The 20,265-nt window shown below is 38.0% G+C and overlaps 1 long non-coding RNA gene across 2 annotated transcripts; it reads left to right on the top strand.

The window, feature by feature from the left end:
* Nucleotides 1-4,549: 4,549 nt before the first annotated feature.
* LOC114299657 (uncharacterized) lies at nucleotides 4,550-18,847 on the top strand. 2 transcript variants are annotated; one of them, XR_014337835.1, is made up of 4 exons: nucleotides 4,550-5,067; nucleotides 5,148-5,243; nucleotides 18,309-18,413; nucleotides 18,668-18,847. It is a non-coding gene; the product is annotated as an uncharacterized LOC114299657 (long non-coding RNA). The 2 variants fall into 2 exon arrangements; XR_014337834.1 differs by lacking the exons at nucleotides 18,309-18,413; nucleotides 18,668-18,847 and adding an exon at nucleotides 6,364-7,458 and having other exon boundaries at nucleotides 4,563-5,067.
* Nucleotides 18,848-20,265: the final 1,418 nt, after the last annotated feature.

The raw sequence follows: 20,265 nt of genomic DNA, 5'->3' as shown, positions 1-20,265 counted from the left end.
ATATATATATATATATATATATATTTTAATCACACCTTCTAATTAAAGTGTGATTATATATACACTACTACTTTTTAATCACACTTTTTAAATGAGTGTGATTATATATATATTTTTTAATCACACATTCTAATTAAAGTGTGATTATTTATATATTTTTTAATCACATCCTCTAATTAAAGTGTGATTATATAAAATATTTCAAATTGATTTTTATATAAAATATACAATTTTCAAAATTTTAATCACACTTAATTTGATTGAATGTGATAATATTTATTTTTTATGTCACTTTCTAATTAAGTGTGATTATATATATATATATATATATATATATATATATATATATATATATATTAATCACACCTTCTAATTAAAGTATGATCACTATTATAAAGATTACACTTTGATAAATGAAAATATCTCACTTTTATTGAAAGTGTGATAAAAAATTAAATTAATATTTTAATCACACTTAATTTAATTAAATATAATAATATTTCTTTTAATTAAATATAATTATATATATATATTTTTTAATCCCATCCTTTAAATAAGTATGAATATATATAATTTTTTTGCTAACAACTTCTAAACAAGTGTGATCAATATATATTTTTTCAAACTATCCCAAAACTTTAGAGTCCTAAATTCATTCACCCAGCCCTAGTCCTTCTCTCTTCCTCTTCCCTCTCTCATCTGAGATCCAGATCGTGAGGTAGATCAAAACCTAAATCCCATCGCCAGCAGCCACTCCTTCGTCGAAACTCCCAACCCTTTCATCTTTTGAATCTTTACCTTCAAGTACAAACCCTACGCCGCTACTCCACATCCACACTTTGTTGCCGCCTCCGAAGGAGGATACCTACTACAAGCGTAGGCTTACGGAAGCCCATTCGCATCTCTGTTGCCATCGTCCTTCCCAACAAGCATGGATCCAAGCGTGGTGACGTGCTTCCAGGTAGCGGATCAGAACGGGAGTGGCTTCATCGACGACAGAGAGCTCCAGAGGGACACTTGAGAAAGAGAGAGGAGAAAGAAACACTACATAGAAATTTTTTATAGTTTGGGATCACCACGGCCTAATGATATCCGGTCTGTCAGATCCTCTCCTATATATTGATTTCTCATCTATATATACATGCTATGTATATGTGTACGTATAGATGATAGTCTGTAAATGTTATCTGATATTAAGGGTCCTCTTAAGTGTTTGAAAAAATGCCTGACTGCCAAAAAAAAAAAAGTGTTGGCAAAATGAGGTTATTTTAAGAGCTCCATTCTTTCTGCCCTATTTTGTGCATATTTCTGTTCAAATTTTATAAGCAAGTATCACAACAAAGCATATATAGTCTCCATAACTATTAGCGGTTTGGTTGGCATATATATCTAAGAAAAAAGTGAACTATAAATTAACACAACACTTCAAAAAATTTGATGAAGTTGAAAGAAGAATTTTGGTTCATGTAAACTAAGGGTTGATAAAGCTTTAAATTCTTCTATGGTAGCTACCACATGATCAAATTTAATTGGATGGCTCAACTTTTTTTTATATCTTAATTTGTCTCATCTTCTGCTATGTTTCTATTTTTTTCTTAGAATTTGAATTATTGCTATTTGGAAAAGGTCAACTCTTTTGTGCACTTGAATTGAATGGCTTATTACACTATGAGGGTCATTGGACTGACTGTTAGGTGAGAAGAGGAAAGATGTAATTGAATATGTTCAGAGACTCATCAGATGTTCTCTTGGATTTGAGGTGAATTCAATGCCTCACTTTTAGTTTTGTGTGGTTAAATTGTTACCTAGGTCATCCTCTGTTGGTTCTGTTTTGTGGGTATATGGTTTTTTGATTATTTATTTATTTTTTTTGCAATCTTCAACATATAGTTAAAGGAACCCTCTTTCATGTCTGGAGGAGTTGAAATTATTATTCAAATGCATGTGAGAGCAATTCAATTTCTGAGGTGTTCAGGCATGTATTTTCCAGTGAAGAGGCTTCACTCTGCTTTTCTGTGTGTCCTGTGAACAGTTCTTTTGTTCTTTGCCTTATATTTTTTAAATTGTGTTGGTATGTTGTTGTTGTTGTGGATACATTTGATGACTAATTTCCATTCAGTATTAGTTGAATTTTATAGGGGTTGATAATTTAGGGGAAATTTTATTGTTTGTCTTATGGCTTCCAAGTGAAATCAAGAATTCATTATGAATGATCTCTTAGGGAGCATGTTAGTTCTTATGTTTAGATGATTTGAGGCAGTTAAGCTGACATTGGCATGGCTATCTAACACTTGTTGCATCTGGCATTGTTGAGTCACCCACATACAGTCTAATAATTTAATACAACTTGACGGATTAAGTGATTGTGGACATCCTTTGACCGTGTAGTGTAGCCTATTTGGTCCTGAATATATGTGAAAGATTGCATTGAAAAGTTAGTTAAGAAAGGTTGTGTTCAACCTATTTTAAGGCAATTAATAGATTTGAGAAGTGTTTCTACCATTTGCTACTGCCCTATGATCTAATTGTGGTATGCCTTTATTGCAATCATTATATTTGGCACCCATTCTTTTCATTAGTTCTTAGTTCTTCCTTTTCTTACTCATTTTGGTAGGAAGAAGAAAAAAAAGCTGTAGAAAGTTACTATCACAAACCCCAACAACCACTTAATGAGAGGGGCTGCTAGTTATGTGACTACAAGTTTTTGGGGGCGAGTGTGTATTTTCTAGAATATCAGGGAGTTAAATGTCTTTCTTAGAAATATCAACGGAGGTCATTGTAATTTACCCTAAATAATGTTATGTGGAATATTATCTTTGACATACATTAGTTTTTCTAATCATTCTTGGGACGGAGAATTTTTTGATTTTTTTTTAATTATTTTATGCATGTAAGAGAGACGGGATTTTTTTTTTAATCATTTTACATTATTTGTTAACTTGGTTTCCTTCAAGTTTACTGCCAGGGAAATTTACGTTTGTCAAAACCCTTAGTGGGGGTCATTGTAATTCACTATTTTTTATTTTTTTTAAAATGTAATGGGGAGTAATCTTTTTTTTTTTTTTTTTTTTGTATGAACCTAAATTGTTGTGTTGGAAATTGTTATATCAAATCAACCCATATGTTATATCAGTCTACCCCCATCAGACCATGATTCGTGATTGGAAAACCACCTTATTTTTTGATTGGTATTGTATTGTAGTAGAAAAGAGTAACCAAGGGTGTGCAATCTGTTTGCAAAATATGGACAATTAACATGGAAGGATGCAAATGACGTGTAAATGATGATGTAAAAGGATCTTTGAATTGTTTCTTCACTTTGAACCTATTTGAGGGAGCTAGCTACTTGGCTTAAGAAATGCATGTGAATCAAATTGTGCAATTACTTGAGTTTTTTATTTCCCAACTTTTTGCCCTGCTTCAGCAAAGTTTCAAAATCTTGGAAGTCCTTGTATTTAGTTGCTCTCTCTTCTTCTATCTTGGGCTTTTGTCAGCCTTTTTCTTCTCTGTTCTTCCACCACCTTTTACTCTCCTAAATCTCCTTTCAATTGTTTCATTAAGGCTCCACTTGCTTCAGTTTGGGCAGTTTCTTGAGCATTCTATATTTGTTTACCTCTCATCTCCTATGTTCTATTTCCTGGACTTAAGCACTTGTTGCCGAAACGTGTCAGTGGTTGTGTTCTAAATGTAGAGTTTCTTCTTTATAAACAGTAGTCTGGCTTTGTCAGTTATTAATGTTCCTATACTTGGAAGATTGTCGCACATACTCATTTGCTCTTAAAGTGGAAAACCATGAAGGTCACTTTATGAGCTAAGATATCTTGTTACTAATCACTATTACAAAAACATTTAAAGATCACACTTTGATAGATGAAAATATCTTACTTTTATTAGAAATGTGATAAAAAAAATTAAATTAATATTTTAATCATTAAGTGTGATAATATTTATTTTTTATGTCACTTTTTAATTAAATGTTATTATATATATGTTTTTTAATCACACTTTCTAAGTGTGATTATATATATATTTTTAATTAAGTGTGATTATATTTATTTTTTTAATTAAATGTGATTATATTTATTTGTATATATATATATATGTAGTATCACAGTGAAAACACAAACAAATCAAACCCTCTCTCCCCGCGTCTTCCCCTCTCCTCTTCTCACCACTCACTTAGCAATAGCTAGGGTTTTATTATCTTTCTCTCCCCTGTATTAGAAACCCTAGCTTTGAAACTCCCAACCCCAACAACAACAATCACCATCAGTGTTGGATTTGCCATCACCGATCCGCCGTTGCCTGTCGCGTAGCACCTCCTTCTGCCGCAGAACCACCACCTTAGTGCCAACGATGGCAGATCTTGAAGGACGACCAAACCCTAGAGAGCTACGAGTAATTCAATCGATTCTCACCGTACTCATTTTTTGTATATGTGAATGTAGATATAGGTATTAGCATTGGAATTTGAGTTAAATGCTTTGGTAAAGCATCCTGAGAAGTCATTGCTCTCATTATTGGTCACTATTAACGGTTTATTTTCAAAATTTGAGGCGTCAATTGGCCATTTTCATACAGTGTGTCAGGTCACTTCTCTCACTAAAGACCTACTTTGTTTTCCTCTGGCTTTCCCTGTTAGAGATGCTATCAACTTAATTTATGAAAATCTACACAAGCTGGATTCTTACTTAAATGTCATTGTAAGAGTCTGAACATTCTTACTCATGCTTTCTGATTTTTCTTCAAAGTTTGTGGTTGTGTTTTATTAGTAAGAATTGTTTGTGGTTGTGTCATTGTAAGACTTTGGAAGGACTTATTAGCCAAGAAAAGTTTGAAAAATCTCGAGCCTGTAGTCTTGATAAAAGGTTTTGTTGTTTTTTATCTGGTCACAAGTTTTCTCATTTATATTTTTTCACCTGTGGTACTCACTAATATAGCTATTTTGGTTGTGCTCTGATTTGCCTTTCTTAACTTTCAGCCACTTCCATTTTGTTCATGAGTTCACAACTATACTGATGGACTCTGCAATTTTGTTTTTTGGGGGTATTGCCTTGGTTGTGGAAGGTGAGTGGTTTGTTGTTAGAATATGGATTGGTTGTGCTGCAACACTATTCTCTGTATCTAATTTTTCCTCTTTACTCCAGACATCAGGAGACTTCCTTGTGTACATGGGTCTCAACGCAAAGAATGAAATAGTGCACACCCTTGCATTTTTGGCCGGTGTTATGTTTTGGTCACAGGTGCACATATTAACCTTCTTTTTTATCTAAATATAATGAATGTCTGGTTTACTTGTTATGATGTGCCATATTCTGCTTTAAAAGTGAATTTCTTCAAATTATGTCTTTAGAATCATGTTAACTATATTTAAGCAGCCAAGAAGCTTTAGTTAGAACTTAGATGTGTATAATAAGTCAGCAAAAGTTGCAACACTTTTGTTACAAGATTAATATCTAAACAGTTGGAGACGTTAGATCTAGAGAAGGCATCTCGTTCGCATATCCCACTTCCTTAGCTGGAAAGGAACAGTCTAACACATAGTCCTAAAAAACACACACATTATGAGTACCTGGAAAAGTGCAACCTCCATGTACTACCCAACTTTTGCTTGGTTTCTTTTTATTTGGTTTTGATTTGTGACACCAGCAACACATCAATGACCCTTTGCAATTTTCTGCTAATGAAGACTATTTATCGTTGAAACTATTCCTTCAAATTTACGGCTTGTATGTTTGTGGCGGTAAAACCAATTCATCTTATAGGTGGGACTTTTCCTAATTACTCATTTTCAATCTCAACTTCCCAATTAATCATTTTACGTCCAGCCACAGACAGTTTCATGAATGAAGAAATGAATACTTTGTCTTTGAATAAATGGTCCCTTGATTCTAGTTGCTAGATTAAGGAATTACATGTTTGGTTCTTTTTATTTTTAAAGAATCTATATAAGATGTTGTACAAATATTTCTTGTTTAAATTATTGATTGAGATGTCAATTTCTTTAAATCATCTTCAAATCTAATTAAGGCAGGTCAAAATTTTCTTCAACTTTCTTTTTAAATTTCATCAAAACACTAATAGTCTAATATAAGATGTTGTACATATATTTGCTGGTAGTCTACTGGGAACTCTGGACTTATAAAACTGTAACTTACCATGTCCATCAAAATTTGAATTTGCACACTAATTGGGAGTTTAATTGTTATTTTCTTTAGTCGAACTTTTGTTGCTTATTTCCTGTGCCTTGGTTCCTTGGTGTTCCATTTGTCAAATAGATTTTTTTTTAACTTCTATCCTGTGATTATTTGCCATCTTATCTTTTTGGGCTCCTCCTAACAAACCTGCTCTTTCATCACCCAGGATTGGATGAATACTTCTTTCTGTTTGACAGGTTGAATTCCATGGTGAAGTGATGTATACTCTGAAGTTTGTTGTGAACCAGTCAGACTACACTGTGCATACATTAAGAAATGTCACAGAGTATCTATTAATTGCGAAAACCATTAATATGGTCCAGGTTTTTCTTCCTTCAAATGACAAAGATGAAATTGACAAGTTGAATGCAGATTTATATACTGCAGTAGATACACTGAGCTAGAAAACAAGTGAAAATTCTAAAACAATACAGAGAGTCTTCTAAATTGACAAGTAATTATGGGCTAACAAAATTGCAGTAAGGCCAAGTCCAATGCTTTGTAAGATAGATGATGGCCCCCTGCCCTTCTCTTTCACCCTCCTCCCCCACACAATGTAAACTCGCCAAGTTGTTTTTTTTGGTTTTGGGGATGGGCTTCATGAAATTGCATTGGTTAAAATTTGGTTTCGGTAATGGAGAAATGTTTTAAACATTGCGTAGCTATTAATGGATTTGTATTATTCTAGTGATTTTAAAATATTAAGGGTGAATATTGTGGAAAAAAACTGAAGGACATTTTTTTTTTTTGGTGAAGGATGGTATTTGCTTTGATGTCTCATATTTCATTTATTAGTGGAAGTTGTTTACTTTCCCTAGTGCTTCCACGCATTAATAGATATTTGATCAATAACAATTAGAGAGTGTTTGATTGTACGATTCGAGTTCATTAAATTGTATACTGCTGGTATATTCTATAAGTCATAATGGTCCATTCCATTTATTGCTTGTTGTATCCCCTGCAAGTTAGTGGGTTTGATGGTGTGGTTAATAATATATTCCCCACCCACCTCCAAAAAAGGAAAAAAATATGTTTAGACTGGGCAGTATCATTTGTTAATCTTATTATTGTATTCACTTTCACATCTAATCAATGTCCATTTCCCTTCTTAGTACCATCTAGATGCTAATGCAGCTTCTTTGCAGTTATATTGAATTTTTTGATGCAATGCCAGTACCTATGGCAATAGCACTCTCTAGCCAGCCTCTTCTTGGTTAGCCAGTAATGGTTAAACCATCAGAAGCTGAAAAAAATCTGGTTCAGTCTATAGCGATCTCGGGTTTACCCTTATTGTACAGTGACCCGGACATGTGTCCGTGGATGTTGGTTGTTGTTTATTATCGTGTTTGCATCCTTTGTACCTTGTATATCGAGTTATAGGATGTGTTGGGCGGATTTGTTTCAGGTTGGTTGAGTTTAGAAACCAAAACTAGTTGCCCAGATTTTTGGCCTGTAAGCTCGAGCGGAGGTGTTGGCGCTCGAGCGTAGATTACACCCATTCAGTAATTGTTGTGCAGTGTTGTACGCTCGAGCGTAGGGTTGGGAGCTCGAGCGGAGGCCTGGTTCTGCAAAAGTGCTGGGCGAATGCATTCTGCGCTCGAGCGGAAGTCTGTGAGTGGCCGCTCGAGCGGGGTGTTTTACGCTCGAGCGGAGACCTGGGTTAAAGTTCCGAATTTGTGACTCTTTAAATCACTTTTTCACTTTCTCTTCTCTCTCTTACTTTTCCAAAATCACCATTGTTGAGCCTCTCACTCTAGACTCTACCTTCTCTCTAGGTTTTGATCTAGTAGGAGTGATTTACTCACCTTTGGCCTTTACAAAAAAGTTGTTGATCGTCGAGGGCTACATTTTAATCTGAAAATCACGGGTTTTGGAGCACGTTGGGTTTTGTCGTCTTCTCCTTTGGGACTCCGAATTTGAGGTAGGGATAACCTACTCCTCTCTATGGGTTTTGTCTTTAAATTTTGGTATTTTGAGATGTTGGGCTTGGTTTGGTAATTTTGTGAAAGTTTGGGGCTTTTGTGTAATTTTACAAAAGTTGGGGTTTTATTCATAATAAACCTAGATGCATGTTTGGCATAGAAAACGGAATGATTGTTGAATCATTGATGAAAATGGGACCTAAGGGTTGAAATAGTAATTATGGAAAATGGCCTAATTACATTGTTTAATTAATTGGGATAATTAATTGGTGAGAAATGAGGAAATAAAATGTTGATTGAATATCCATTTGTGCATTTATTTTCTGTTTTAGAAATAACTGCTTTGGGCTATCGGTGGAGGATAGTCGAGATTGTTGTAGACAATGCATGATGATTAGGTAAACGGAAACTAATCAATGGAATGTGTCATGGAACTTGACGGTTGATAGAATACATTAATTGTGTGTATTGTGTGATTGTATATAGAACCAATGTGTTTATATACGTTATGTGTAGAGGAGGAGATAGGGGATGTACTCCGCGGTTTAGGGGAAGATAGGGGATGTACCTCTAAACCGGATAGGTATTGGGAGGAGATAGGGGATGAACTCCGTAGACAGAGCTCATATGCTTGTCTAGAGAAGTGAAGATAGAGCTCATATGCTTATCTTTGTGAAGTGTGGATACAGCTTGTATGCTTATCTGTGGATATTGTTGATATACATATCTGTTGTAGAGTGTGGATACAGCTTGTATGCTTATCTGTGGATATTGTTGATATACATATCTGTTGTAGAGTGTGGATACAGCTTGTATGCTTATCTGTGGATATTGTTGATATACATATCTGTTGTAGAGTGTGGATATAGCTTTTATGCTTATCTGAATGTGAGATATAGTTTTTATACATATCTGTGGAAATGATGATAGAGCTAGCAAGCTTATCTGTTGAAAAAGGGAAAATGAAAAGTAATTGGGACTTGTAAGTCGTTGACATAAATATGTAATTTATGTGATTGTATCAGTGTTGACCAACTATCAATTGCTAATGTTTTAGTCATTATCCATGGTTGGTTTAGTGTATTTCTACTGGGCTGTGGCTCACCCTATATGGGAATATCATTTTCAGGTGCAGGAAGCATGCCACCTCCAAGGACATAGCTTGGGAGGCTAGAGGCGGACATAGTGTAGTTGTTTTACTTTTGATGTATTACATGTAACTTCAAGCCAAGGGCTTAATGTGTAAATGAGTTAGTACTCTTTTGTTGAAACCAAGTGTTAACTTGGAAAGCTGTAAGCCCGTAGGGCATTTTGTTTTGATGTTAACATGTAATACTTATGTAATGGAATTCGAATGAATAAAGGAATGCGGTTAGTTTATATGTAAATGCATGTCCTATTTGATGGGTTTAATGTTATTATTTTGAGGGCGTTACAACTTGGTATCAGAGCGTACCGGGTTCGAATACTTTGGGTACGTGGGAAGTGATTAGTATCCCAATGGGTTTGTCTCGCTTGGTAGAGACTTAGATGTAGTATCATATGCTATGTGCTTAATTGATAACATGTTTATGTGACTATGTGGGTATGGGATTTAATTTCTGGGATATTGATTGGATCCTTGAGTTTCTGGGAGTCTTGTTGGAAAAGCACTTGATCAATGTCGTTTCTAACCGGAACTCTAGTAACGCCTCGGGACTATTATTATCCGGAAATGAAGTTCGTAAGTGCTTATGTGTTTATGTGCTTATGTGGAGTGAATTACAGTTGTCCATGCATTAGGACGTGAGTGTTTAGTTTCGGCACATTTATGAATGTGCTAACGTTCTGTGTTGCCTTTATTAGGATGTCAGTACGAGGAAGAGGTGCTAGGCGTGGTAGACCTGCGAGGCAGGAAGTACCGTTACAGGGTGAGATTCCGGCAGTGCAGGAGGGAGTTGGGCAGGCCAATGTGGCCGAGCCAGTAGGTCAGCAGGCTATGGGTGCCTTGGCCAGAGAGATAGCAGGAGCTTTAGGTATTCTTAGAGCTGGGAATCAGGCAGCTGAGACAGGGCCTTCCTTCTTGAAGAGGGAGTTCTTTCGGTGTAATCCGGACGAGTTTATCGGGGATCCTAAAGAGCCGCTTAAGGCAGATGAATGGCTCGAACAGACAACGAAGACGTTTGAGATGCTTGGCATCGAGGACGGAGCACTGAAAGTGACCTTGGCATCCTTCCAACTGAAGGGAGATGCGGGTCAATGGTGGAAGTACGAGAAAGCTCGTGTTGGTTGTACTTGGGAGGCGTTTGTGAATGCTTTTCAGGAGAGGTTTTTATCAGCAGCAGCTAGGGAAAAGCTGAGGGATCAGTTTAGCCGGCTTAATCAGCAGGGCTTGTCAGTGGCCGAGTTTGAGGCTACTTTTACCAGTCTGTCTAGGTTTGCACCTGAACTGGTGGCGTCTGAGGAACGCCGTTGCTATGAGTTTGAGCGGAAGTTGAGGCGGGGCCTCAAGTTGAGAATTAGTGGGTCTTACATTCGAGAGTATAGACACCTGGTAGATGCTGCAGCTCATATGGAGCTTATGATGCAGGAGGAGGATGAGGGTCAGAGAGGCTCCAAGAGGAGCCAGGATAGTCAGAGTGATGGTAGGAGGCAGAGGGGTTATAACCCTCAGCAGTCTCAGGGTGCAGTCTCTAGATCGACCTTTCCAGTGCCGAGTGTAGGCTCGGGGAGAGGCAGTCAGGGGGAATTCACTTGTTACAAGTGTGGCCAGCTGGGTCACAAGGTATCTGTTTGCCCGCAGAAGGGTGGGGGTCAGAAAGCTGCTTCTTCTTCAGCTAGACCGCAGAGTCAGAGTTTGGGCAGGGGGCAGCTCTTGACTTGTTATCAGTGTGGACAACCTGGGCACATGAAGAGGTTTTGCCCACAGTTGAGTGCCACTTCGGGAGCGTCTGGTTCTAGGCAGACGCAGGGTTTTCAGCCAGCTCAGTCTGTGCAGGCCTCGAGGGCCAATCCGGGAGCTTCGTCATCCCAGTCTGTGCAGCAGTCTTTTGCTCCGAGAGGTGAGCAGGTAGACCAGGGGCCTACGGGGCGCGTGTATGCTGTTACCGCGCAGGATTTAGTACCGGCTCCACCAGTAGTGAGAGGTACTTTTCTGTTTTGCAACTCAGTTGCTAATGTGTTGATAGACACGGGTGCATCTCATTCTTTTGTATCTGCTGCATTTGCATCTGTTTTGGAATTGGAGTTAGCACAGTTAGCATCTCCTATTTGTGTGGTATCGCCTTTGGGTGGTGAGTTGATCCTGAAACAGGGTGTTAGAGGATGTGATATAGAGGTCGCCGATTATAGACTTCCTTTTCCGTTTGTTGTCATGCCCATGAAGGGTTTTGATGTTATTTTGGGTATGGACTGGTTATCGTCAAACCGGGCTGTTATTGATTGCTACCGCCAGAGGGTCACGTTATGTACCTTGAGCGGGGAGTGGTTCCATTTCTTGGGAGACCGGGTTGGTAGTGTTTTGCCACCGGGGTATGATTCGCGAGGGCGAAGTGAGCTTAGTAGTCTACTTGCCAGCTTTGAGAGTGGTGAGACCCAGCATGTATTGCCGAGGGTGGTTTGTGAGTATTCGGATGTTTTTCCCGAAGATCTTGTTAGTTTGCCACCTCACCGAGAGATAGAGTTCTCTATTGATTTAGTGCCTGGTACGGCGCCGATTTCTATGGCACCTTACCGTTTTGCTCCAGCAGAGTTGGTTGAGTTGAAAGTTCAGCTCCAGGAATTGCTAGATAAGGGCTTTGTTCGCCCTAGTGTTTCACCGTGGGGAGCACCGGCCCTCTTTGTTAAAAAGAAAGATGGTGCCTTGAGATTGTGTATTGACTATCGGAAGTTGAATCGGGCTACGGTTAAGAATAAGTATCCTATGCCCCGTATAGATGATTTGTTTGACCAATTGAAGGGTTCCCGTTGTTTCTCTAAGATAGACTTGAGATCGGGTTACCATCAGTTGAGGGTCAGGGAGGAAGATATTCCTAAGACGGCATTCCGTACGCGGTATGGCCATTACGAGTTTCTGGTGATGCCATTCGGGCTTACCAATGCACCGGCAGTCTTTATGGACTTGATGAACCGGATTTTCCGGGAGTTCTTAGACCGATTTGTAGTTGTCTTCGTGGACGACATCCTTATCTATTCGTCTTCTGAGGAGGAGCACGAGGCACACTTGAAAGTGGTGCTTGAGCTACTTAGAGCCCATAGGCTGTATGCCAAGTTTGGGAAGTGTGAGTTCTGGCTGAGGGAAGTCAAATTCTTAGGCCACGTGGTATCCGGGGAAGGGGTGTCTGTTGATACATCCAAGGTTGAGGCAGTGCAAGATTGGGCACAGCCTAAGAGTGTGTTTGAGATCCGCAGTTTTCTGGGATTGGCTGGGTATTACCGTCGGTTTGTGAAAGATTTCTCCAGGTTAGCGTCACCGTTGACTAGACTAACTCGGAAGGGAGTCAAGTTTGTGTGGAGTGAGACTTGTGAAAAGTCGTTCCAAGAGTTGAAAATTAGATTGACCACCGCTCCGGTGTTGATTATTCCGGAGAGAGGGTTGGGTTATGCGGTTTATTGTGATGCTTCACGAGAGGGTTTGGGTTGTGTGTTGATGCAAGAGGGGAAAGTGGTAGCTTATGGCTCACGTCAGTTGAAAATACACGAGAAGAATTACCCCACACACGACATAGAGTTAGCAGCAGTGATCTTTGCCTTGAAAGTCTGGAGGCACTACCTTTATGGTGAGAAGTTCGAGGTATTCTCGGATCATAAGAGTTTGAAGTATCTGTTTACACAGAGAGACTTGAATCTGAGGCAGAGGAGATGGATGGAGTTCATCGAGGATTATGATTTTGAGTTGCATTATCATCCGGGAAAGGCCAATGTTGTGGCCGATGCCCTTAGTAGGAAAACCATTAGTGATGTAGCTTGTATAGCCATCCGGGAATGGGTGATGTTGGGAGCACTTGGCGAGTTTGATTTGCTACTGGGCGAATCTGTTGAGGCTGCGGCCTTGTTTTCTGTTGTTGCGCAGCCTACACTTGTGGTTAGAGTGTTAGAGGCACAGAGAGGTGACCTTGAGGTAGAATCCCTCCGAGAGAAGATCTCCAGTGGGAAAGTTGAGAAGGGTTTGACGGTGTATCCCGACCTGAGTGTGAGATATCGAAACCGTTTGTTTGTACCGGAGTCTTGCCGAGAGGAAGTACTCCGAAAGTTTCACCATTCGCGCCTTGCGGTGCATCCGGGAGGTACTAAGATGTATCAGGATTTGGGTCGCCAGTTTTGGTGGCGGGGTATGAAGAGAGATGTGGCTGTTTTCGTATCAAGGTGCCTTACTTGCCAGCAAGTGAAGGCCGAACATCAGAGGCCAGCGGGTTTGTTGCAACCCTTGCCTATTGCCGAGTGGAAGTGGGAGCATGTCACTATGGACTTCGTTGTGGGTCTTCCGAGGACTCAGCGGGGTAGTGATGCTATTTGGGTGGTTGTAGACCGGTTGACTAAGTCGGCGCACTTTATTCCTATGCGCGTGAGAGATTCGGTAGATCATCTTGCCGACCTGTATATTCGGGACGTAGTGAGATTGCACGGGGTCCCAGTGACGATCGTCTCAGATAGAGATCCTCGTTTTACTGCTAGGTTGTGGCAGAGTTTGCAGAGTGCCTTGGGCACTAAGTTGACCTTTAGTACGGCTTATCATCCTCAGACTGATGGACAGTCCGAGCGTACTATTCAGATCCTCGAGGATATGCTTCGGGGTTGTGTCCTGGACTTCAGTGGGACGTGGGAGAGGCACTTGCCATTGGTAGAGTTTGCCTACAACAATAGTTTTCAGTCTAGCATCGGTATGGCACCGTTTGAGGCCTTGTATGGCCGACCGTGTAGGTCTCCAGTGTGTTGGGCCGAGGTGGGTGATGCACCTTTGTTGGGTCCAGAGTTAGTTAGGGAGACGACGGAGAAAGTTGAGCTTATCCGTAAGAGGCTTGTTACAGCCCAGAGTCGACAAAAGAGTTATGCCGACCGTAGGAGGAGGCCTTTGGCGTTTGAGGTAGGTGATCATGTCTTTCTGAAGATATCACCTAGACGAGGCCTAATGAGGTTTGGGAAGAGTGGGAAGTTATCCCCTCGGTTTATTGGTCCTTTTGAGATCCTTGAGAGGATTGGTGAGGTTGCTTATCGATTAGCCTTACCACCGCAGTTGTCCGGAGTGCATGACGTGTTTCATGTGAGTATGCTTCGGAAGTATGAGCCAGATCCATCACATGTGTTGGATTGGACTGATTTAGAGGTAGATGAGGATGCCTCGTATGAGGAGAGACCGGTACGGGTCTTGGATAGGCGGGATCAGGTCCTGCGTGGCAAGACCATTCCTTTGGTGAAAGTCTTGTGGAAACATCACGGAGTGGAGGAAGCCACTTGGGAACGTGAGTTGGAAGTCCGAGAGAAATATCCGGACTTGTTTGTTGATATGTAATCTTATATTTAAATTTTACATTTTTGTTGAACTTAAGAGCTTTTATATATGTCTTAAGTTGTGAAACATTGAAAATGTTTTGATTATTGGAAGTATGTTTTGGAACTTGCCTCATATGGAAGTTGAATGTAACATTATATGTGTTAAGTATATTGTTGAAATTGGAAAGATAGTGCATAATGTTGATGCATGTTGAAAATACATATGTTGTTTACACATTGTGATATGTCTCTTGTTAAAGGGATGGGATGACTGGTAATGGGTCGAATTGTTGAATGTTCAAGTGTAACATTGTCTAAATTGGAGAAAAACTTGTTTTTGAAAACTTGTGCTTAATTTCGGGGGCGAAATTCTTTAAGGGGGGGAGGTTATAGCGATCTCGGGTTTACCCTTGTTGTACAGTGATCCGGACATGTGTCCGTGGATGTTGGTTGTTGTTTATTATCGTGTTTGCATCCTTTGTACCTTGTATATCGAGTTATAGGATGTGTTGGGCGGATTTGTTTCAGGTTGGTTGAGTTTAGAAACCAAAACTAGTTGCCCAGATTTTTGGCCTGTAAGCTCGAGCGGAGGTGTTGGCGCTCGAGCGTAGATTACACCCATTCAGTAATTGTTGTGCAGTGTTGTACGCTCGAGCGTAGGGTTGGGAGCTCGAGCGGAGGCCTGGTTCTGCAAAAGTGCTGGGCGAATGCATTCTGCGCTCGAGCGGAAGTCTGTGAGTGGCCGCTCGAGCGGGGTGTTTTACGCTCGAGCGGAGACCTGGGTTAAAGTTCCGAATTTGTGACTCTTTAAATCACTTTTTCACTTTCTCTTCTCTCTCTTACTTTTCCAAAATCACCATTGTTGAGCCTCTCACTCTAGACTCTACCTTCTCTCTAGGTTTTGATCTAGTAGGAGTGATTTACTCACCTTTGGCCTTTACAAAAAAGTTGTTGATCGTCGAGGGCTACATTTTAATCTGAAAATCACGGGTTTTGGAGCACGTTGGGTTTTGTCGTCTTCTCCTTTGGGACTCCGAATTTGAGGTAGGGATAACCTACTCCTCTCTATGGGTTTTGTCTTTAAATTTTGGTATTTTGAGATGTTGGGCTTGGTTTGGTAATTTTGTGAAAGTTTGGGGCTTTTGTGTAATTTTACAAAAGTTGGGGTTTTATTCATAATAAACCTAGATGCATGTTTGGCATAGAAAACGGAATGATTGTTGAATCATTGATGAAAATGGGACCTAAGGGTTGAAATAGTAATTATGGAAAATGGCCTAATTACATTGTTTAATTAATTGGGATAATTAATTGGTGAGAAATGAGGAAATAAAATGTTGATTGAATATCCATTTGTGCATTTATTTTCTGTTTTAGAAATAACTGCTTTGGGCTATCGGTGGAGGATAGTCGAGATTGTTGTAGACAATGCATGATGATTAGGTAAACGGAAACTAATCAATGGAATGTGTCATGGAACTTGACGGTTGATAGAATACATTAATTGTGTGTATTGTGTGATTGTATATAGAACCAATGTGTTTATATACGTTATGTGTAGAGGAGGAGATAGGGGATGTACTCCGCGGTTTAGGGGAAGATAGGGGATGTACCTCTAAACCGGATAGGTATTGGGAGGAGATAGGGGATGAACTCCGTAGACAGAGCTCATATGCTTGTCTAGAGAAGTGAAGATAGAGCTCATATGCTTATCTTTGTGAAGTGTGGATACAGCTTGTATGCTTATCTGTGGATATTGTTGATATACATATCTGTTGTAGAGTGTGGATACAGCTTGTATGCTTATCTGTGGATATTGTTGATATACATATCTGTTGTAGAGTGTGGATACAGCTTGTATGCTTATCTGTGGATATTGTTGATATACATATCTGTTGTAGAGTGTGGATATAGCTTTTATGCTTATCTGAATGTGAGATATAGTTTTTATACATATCTGTGGAAATGATGATAGAGCTAGCAAGCTTATCTGTTGAAAAAGGGAAAATGAAAAGTAATTGGGACTTGTAAGTCGTTGACATAAATATGTAATTTATGTGATTGTATCAGTGTTGACCAACTATCAATTGCTAATGTTTTAGTCATTATCCATGGTTGGTTTAGTGTATTTCTACTGGGCTGTGGCTCACCCTATATGGGAATATCATTTTCAGGTGCAGGAAGCATGCCACCTCCAAGGACATAGCTTGGGAGGCTAGAGGCGGACATAGTGTAGTTGTTTACTTTTGATGTATTACATGTAACTTCAAGCCAAGGGCTTAATGTGTAAACGAGTTAGTACTCTTTTGTTGAAACCAAGTGTTAACTTGGAAAGCTGTAAGCCCGTAGGGCATTTTGTTTTGATGTTAACATGTAATACTTATGTAATGGAATTCGAATGAATAAAGGAATGCGGTTAGTTTATATGTAAATGCATGTCCTATTTGATGGGTTTAATGTTATTATTTTGAGGGCGTTACACAGTCTACTACAGCCACAGCTAGGGCTGTGGGTGGGCTCATAGGCCCCTATTTGGGGGGAGCTAGAAGAGTATGTTCCTTTCTATTGAGGTAAGAAACATCTTCTATTCCTTTCTTATGCTTTTTCTTATACATGGCTGTGTTGCTGCAACATTGTGTCCTTGCTGCCCAGGTGAAGAAACCACACTGGTTGTCTTACCCATGTGCTGCCACTGTCCATGTGACATGACCATAAAGAAAGGATTGGTTTTCCCTCAGCTGATGATTTTTCTTTAGTTTTTCATGTATGAATGTCTAAGTTGATTGGTTTACTTTTTGGGTTGAAAATTTTGCCCTAAATCTGGATGCTTTTAACATAATGCATCTGACCTTTCTCAATGATAAAAGTGTTTTTTTTTTTTTTCTTTTTTCTTCTTCTTCTTCTTCTTTTTTTTTTTTTAATCTTTTCTAAATCCCAGATTAGGAACAAAAAGCGGACCTTGGAAATTGGTTTGGTCGGAGATAGAGTAGGAAAATGCCTGAACTCATGCATAAGCTCCGAGTTCCATATTTTCCCCCTCTGTGCATAATGATGAATTCAAACATAATTTCATGATGGGGTAACTGTTTATGTTATGGAGATTCACAAGTACATAAAAGAAAATTATCTTATTTTGAAGTAAAATATGGCTTGATTCCATTAGTTCTAAAATTTCATGTTTATGTGCATTGGCAGAACATATTTTGCAAGGCTCTTGGAAATTTGATGTTGTTAGTTAGAATATATATTCCAATAATGTTGTCATACATTACAACACAAGTTCATCATAGAACTTTGGCAACATCACTCTCCTCAAAACAATTTTTGCATCCCAGGGATTGAGTGTTAAAGACCTTGTTGTTCTTTTAGTTGTAGTAATTTGTCTACTTGGATGATTGTTAACTTGTTGTGCTTGCTGGTATGGCTCATTTGAGAGTTGTGTTGTTGTGTTTGGGAGACTTACCACTCACTTACGATGGTTGTTTTATGCTTCAAATGGTTTCATATATTTTTTTTACTAACTTGGTAATACAAAGGCAAAGCAGTGAAACATTTCAGATATTGAAATTGGACTTTTATTAGACTTTATGCAACTAGGATTAGATTGAGAAGATTTGTCAGTGAGAGTCCTAACTGTTGATTGGCTTTGATTTTGCTGTTTCTGCAATATTAACCTGGTGCTTATCTTTTCTCTTTTTTCTTTTTTGCCCCTTGCAAATAGCGTGAAGATGTAGCTTATAATTCTGACTACGGAACCCCCATCCACACTCATTGATCTTCTTCCTTTCTCCAGTGGTGATGATAACTTAGCTTTAGCACCTGAGCGGTAAGCTATTACACATTAATGGGATGCACCTTGGGAGGGACCAATATAAGTTGTATGAACTTACGACACATTAATGGGATGCACCATTTGTGAATTAGCCTTAAAATTAATTTTTTGTTCTCATAATCTCAAAAAAAGTCTGTTACAGGGATAAATTGTATAATTGATCTAATTGTAAATTGATGAGTTACTAATGTTTTTAATCTTTTGTATAATTGATCAATTACTAAAACTTTTAATTTATTTTTTTGCAGATTGGATTAGAGTGGCATTTTTGACGTGCAACAATGATGTAATTTGCTTGAATGTTCATTTTTGTTTGATAAGGATACACATACTTTTTGGAGTTGCACTAGTTATTGTTGGATTTTTGGTGGAATTGAACAAGTTATAACTTTTGGATATTTTGTGGATATTTCACTATTTTATTGTATTATGATGAAATTATTTGTAATGATGAATGAATATCTTCATTTTGTTAATTCGTAAATGTGTTGATAACAGGTTAGGTTAAATTGTGATGGAATTGTTATATTCAACAGGTTTCAACATGAACAGGGTCATATTTGTTGAACTAAAATTTAGATTTTGATAAAATAGGTATATAATGTGGAAAAAAATATTATGGAATTAGTGACAAAATTTTTCATCCCTAAAGAAGGTTTTTTTTTTTTTGTCTCTTATTTAGTTTAGGTGGATGATTAATTTTGTCATGAATTCTTTATTTCGTCGCTAAATGAATTTGTCATGACAAAAAATATTGTCACTTTTTGTCACTATTACCCTCAATGTGTGACGAATTTTTTTTGACATTATTTCATTATTTTTAATGATGAATTTATTTTTGTCTCTATTAGTAGCTTATTTGACAAAAAAATTTCGTCTTCGTTTATATTAAACGTGACAAAATTATTTTGTCTCCATTTCTTATTTTTATGACAAAATACTTTTGTCTCTAATTTCTCTTTAAATGACAAAATATTTTGTCGCTAATTACTTCCAAGTATGTTCCCAACAGAATGTATTGGAGACAAAAAAATTCGTCACAAATTTATCATTTTTAATGATGAATTTGTTTTTGTCTCTATTGGTAGCTTCTTTGACAAATTTTTTTTTGTCTTCGTTTATATTAAACGTGACAAAATTATTTCATCTCTATTTCTTATATTTATGACAAAATACTTTTGTCTCTAATTTCTTCCTTTAATGACAAAATATTTTGTCGCTAATTACTTACAAGTATGTTCCCAACAGAGTGTATTGGAGACAAAAAAATTCGTCACAAATTTTTCATTTTTAATGATGAATTTATTTTTGTCTCTATTGGTAGCTTCTTTGACAAAAAATTTTCGTCTTCATTTATATTAAACGTGACAAAATTATTTCGTCTCTATTTCTTATATTTATGACGAAATACTTTTGTCTCTAATTTCTCCTTTAATGACAAAATATTTTGTCGCTAATTACTTACAAGTATGTTCCCAACAAAGTGTATTGGAGACAAAAAAATTCGTCATAAATTTATCATTTTCAATGACGAATTTTTTTTTTTTGTCTCTAAGACCCTTTAGCGACAACCCTTTGGCGACAAAATGGGTGACGAAAAATATTCGTCGTAATTACTTTGGGTGACGAAATATATACATTTTGGGACAAATTTGTTTCGTCTTTAAATCCCAAATTTGTTTTAGTGTATATTTCAATCACTTTTAAGGGTATAAAAGTAATTCCAACAATTGGATGGAGAAACAGACATTCACTTTAGTCTAGAGTAAGGGGGGTTGTAGTGTTTTAAAGTTGAGGGGGGTGGAATGCATTTTTGAGACAAAATACTGGGAGTAATCAAATTTTC

Source organism: Camellia sinensis, chromosome 8 (assembly GCF_055761805.1).
Source record: "Camellia sinensis isolate YWXY chromosome 8, ASM5576180v1, whole genome shotgun sequence".
In the NCBI taxonomy this organism is placed as follows: Eukaryota; Viridiplantae; Streptophyta; class Magnoliopsida; order Ericales; family Theaceae; genus Camellia; species Camellia sinensis.
The sequence above is the reverse complement of the archived record's forward strand: the minus strand, read 5'-3'. Positions and strand labels throughout refer to the sequence as shown.